Below are 4563 nucleotides of genomic sequence, written 5' to 3' on the forward strand. Positions count from 1 at the left end.
TGGCCCAGGAGGCTCGTGGGTCACTGGGGTCACTGGTGAGCTTCGGGAGAACTCGTGCAGGAGGAGGAGGAGGGGGTTCTAGAGGAGATGGAGCAGGGCAGGAGGGTCCTCGGAGGATCTCACATTCTGCGGCCACGCTCTTGTTGGCTTGTTGCCTGGCATACAGCAGGTGCTCAATAGATGCTTGAAAGTTCTCCCACCCCCTAGAGAAGTCCCCACTGATGAGTTATTGGACCCTCCTTTTCTAAACAAGGAGGGCCTGCTAGGGACAAGAAGGGACTCGCCCGGGGCAGAAGTCAGGGCAGTACTTGGAGCCTAGCTTGGTCTGTGGAGCACGGGACGCAGAAATGCGTGCTCTGACCTAAGCCCAGAATCTTGACGTTATTTCCTGCTTGGGATGAGAACCGAAGAAAGGCGGCACCAGGCTGGGTAGAACCCGTGCTTTTCCTCAGGTCCTGAAAGTTCCAGTCACCCTAGGGCTTTTTTAGGGAAAAAGAAAATACAGAATGCATTGGAATCGGGAGGATAACAGCACGTGTAAGTGGAAAGGCGCCGTACAAAGTGTGGGTCTTGTACACATGGTGCCGCGATTTACCAGGTGGCCTCTGCTGGTCTGGGGAGGCTCATGGATGTGGGTGCCCCCAACTCTTCCCCAGGAAGGTCTCCCCTAGGGTTGCACTTCTACAGAAGGATGCTATGGGAAAAAGAGCGCCCCCACCCCACCCCCCAGCAGCTGTCTCAATGTCTTGCCCTCAGAGAGCTCATCAACATCTTTGTCATACCCTCTAAGACATCAGTAAAGCTAAGTAAGTGTTTCCCCTCAGCTCTAAGAGCCACTCCAGCAAATTCTTTGGAACCTCCATAGTGGGTTGGTCAGAACACAGGTGACCTGTCCCCTGTCATTTGAAGGGGTGGGGATAGGGGCGCATCTTGTGGGACCAAGCCTTAACCAGAAGGATCTGATGCTCTCTGGGCAGTGGCGGTTTCGTGACTGGAAGTGTCAGAAGCAAAGAGCTCTGCTGGGTAGTAAAGGAGATGCTCGGGGAAGGTACACGCTGTAGGGAGAATTGCACTTCCCCTACAGAGGAAGGCGGACACAAATCCGAGTTTTTCCTAAATAGGTCCCAAACTGCTTAACATCCTTTAGGGCAATGAAATCATAATTTGGGGGAATACTTTTTTTTTCCCTACCGACAGAAATTCTTTGCATTTCTGTTGGACAAAAGTCCACTGGTTAACATATAACTTCTTAGAGTCCAGGGCCCAGTCAAGATACGCTACCCCAGTTACATAATGAGCCCATGAAGGAACCGTCAAGTATCCTTTTGCTTTATTTCTGAGTTTCAGATGATTTTTTATCACCCGTCTGAGCCGGGCATTTATCAATGGGCTTGGGAAGGTCGAAGACTGAAATTATTTCCCACTGCTTGCGTGCGTGCATTTTTCTGGGGAAAGGTTTGCAGCTGTGAGCAGATGTTCATTAGGAACCCTCCCCACAGAGCATAAAAGCCATTGACGCAAGATGCTGGGGAAGGGAATTTGCTTCTTGACACCAAAGTCTTCAGCCAGTGCTCCCAATCGGATGCTCAGACAGCTGTTAACAGGTGCTGTGGGATGCTCACCGCTTTGGCACCCTTGAGATCCCGGTGTCCAGGCTGGCCCGGCTCCAGCTGGGGGCTCGAAGAGCCGCTGACTCCCAGGAGTGCCCTCTGAGCTGTCACCTGCTGTGTGCCCAGCATGCTTCTGGTCACACCTAGAAGCTCAGATCCCAGTCCCACCAGCGCATACTCTCCAGGCAGGCTGGGCTAGCGGGGACCTCGGAGATGACTGGAAGCTAAGTCACAGTGGTGGCCCTATTCTGACCTTTATAAAATGGCTTCAGGAGGTTCCATTTATTTGAAGAGGTTTCATTTATTTGAACCTTAAAGAGGTTTCATTTATTTGAAATGAAACTGTGTGGTTCAAAAGGCCCAATTTTTTTTTTTTTTTTTTTTCCCATGTTTGCTTTGGCAATGCGTCAGGTGTTGGCAATCTGGACTTTGCAATAAACATCTGTGGAAAGCATGGCCGGACCTCAGGTTGACGGCGAGCTCTGGCTGGCGATCGTATCTGCATTTCTGATTAATAAACCAGGAAATGAGTTATTTATTGGTCACATTTTACTGCTTATAAACAAAGGCTTTTAAAACAGAGGCTCCACGGAGGGAAACTAATATTCATGGCTAACTCGTTCATGGCACCTACCAAGTCCTGGGGACGCTAAAGCCCTTCTCCCATCAGTTACTCGTGTCATTTTCACTAAGACTCTCCAAGGAGAGTAATCAATACTCTCCCCATTTTACAGATGAGGACACAGAGAGCTTAAGATCACTCAGCCAGGCGAGCAGCGGAGTCAGTGTTTGAACCCAGGCCATGTCTGGTTCTGGACTTCACACCCCTAAGCCACTAGAATTACTGCTTCTCCAAGCAGTAGTGAGAGGGTGTGTGTTAGGGCCCGAGTGCCATGTCCTCGTGTGGGTGAGGGAACTGACACCCAGACCCAGGCTGGTGGCCAGACGTGCCCACTCCCGGACCCCCGCTCTTCTTTACTGTGATGACTCCCCAGGAAGGCAAACTTTGGCCGGCCTTCCTTGTGACCCCGACAGGCCCATCAGGGCACTGGCTCCTTCCAGGTGCAGAGGGAACAGGATACAGTCCTGGCCTTGGAGGGGAGGCATAGGCAGCCGGACCAGGAGGAAGAGTGGGGAAGGAGGCAAGGGACTGGGGTGTGCAGGCCTTCTTTGCCACTCCGGCCCACAGCTTTGCCACCTCCTAGGCTCTGGATGCTGTCTCTGGTGCTCTCCCCACTGCTCCCCTGCACCAGCAAAAGGCTGGCAGCCAGCCTCTCCTCCACTCCCCTCTAACGCTGCCATCTCCCTGGGTGATCCAACTTTGTCAGTCCTCTTCATTTCATGACCCCGGGATAGCTTCACCCTTGCCACCAAGGGTCAGTGCCCCATCAACCTTGAAAGCTTTTTAAATTTTTTATGTTTAAAAAAGATTTTATTTATTTATTTGAGAAAGAGAGAGTGAGAGGGAGAGAGAGAGCACGAGCAGGGGTGGGGAAGTCCAGAGGGAGAGAGAGAAGAGGCTCCGCACCGAGCAGGAAGCCCCATGTGGGACTCGATCTCAGGACCCCAGGATCATGACCTGAGCCAAAGGCAGATGCTTAACCAACTGAGCCACCCAGGCGCCCTGAGATTTTTTATTTTTTTTTTAAGATTTTATTTATTTATTTGACAGAGAGAGAGAGAGATCACAAGTAGGCAGAGAGGCAGGCAGAGAGAGAGGGGGAAGCAGGCTCCCTGCTGAGCAGAGAGCCCGATATGGGGCTCAATCCCAGGACCCTGAGACCATGACCTGAACTGAAGACAGAGGCTTAACCCACTGAGCCATCCAGGTGCCCTGAGATTTTTAATTTTTAAAATTGAGGCCTAACACACAGATAGCAGGGAGGATCACGTGCTTAGGCATATGGAGCCTTGGCATTTCCCATTACCCTGCTGAGGCCCCCTGTGAGCTCCTTCCTGGGTCTCTCAGTCAGGACCCATCACACGGCAGTTAGGAGGCCCCCCTTGTTATAGGAATCATCCAGCACGTAAATGTCGTGTGTGCGTTTGGCTTGTTTTCCAACAGCCTGGGATCTGTAGGATCGGTCCCCTAGGGCTGTGAGTGGCTTTCTCTTTTTTCTTGCCACTTATTATCCCGCTCTATGGAGAAACTGCAAAGGATTTATCCATTCAATGTGGATGGCCATTGGGGTTGTTTCTGGATTTTTGTCCCTTCGAGCGAATCTTCTGTAAACATTCCTGTATCGGGGTCTTCGCACAGACATAAGGCTCTCATTTCTTCCCAGGGGATACTCAGGGACAGGATTACTGGGTCATAGGGCAAGCCTATTGAATTAAGAGTACCCTTTGGCTGTTGCTAGGAGTTCCTATCGCTGGCACATGGTCGAGCTACCTTGGCCCAGTTTGCTTGCATCTGCGTGACCTCATTCTGTTCTCATCAAACCCCAGTGATGCTGGCTGAGCAAATATTGCCGCCACCGGACACGGGACCGCGGCTATTTGCCTCCGCACCTACAGCAGCTCAAGGTTCAAGTTCAGAGGGGTTCAAAGCTCTGGAGAGGAGCGAGAAGCACAGAACTCTGAGATTACAAAATTGTTTCCTATGGGAAGCAAGAGCTGAGTTCCAGAAGGTCTTACATGCTTTGAAATCAGAATCTGCTGGAAGCTGCCAGCAAGTGACAGAGGCTGGCAGGAGAGTGGGACTCAGCTGTGCCCTTGGCAGCCCAAGAGGGCCTTACAAGTTCTGTATTGGAATTGTTCTGCTATTTTAGTTTGGACAATAGCATTGAGGGTATATTTTGTGTGTGGGGGGGGTTATGTTTTTTTTAAAAGAAACCTTTAACTTTTAGACATCTTTACTCAAGAATGTGAGGACAGGGGCGCCTGGGTGGCTCAGTGGGTTAGGCCTCTGCCTTTGGCTCAGGTCATGATCTCTGGGTCCTGGGATCGCGTC

This window comes from Enhydra lutris, unplaced genomic scaffold (assembly GCF_002288905.1).
Source record: "Enhydra lutris kenyoni isolate GAN:26980312 unplaced genomic scaffold, ASM228890v2 scaffoldscaffold22, whole genome shotgun sequence".
NCBI classification, from domain to species: Eukaryota; Metazoa; Chordata; class Mammalia; order Carnivora; family Mustelidae; genus Enhydra; species Enhydra lutris.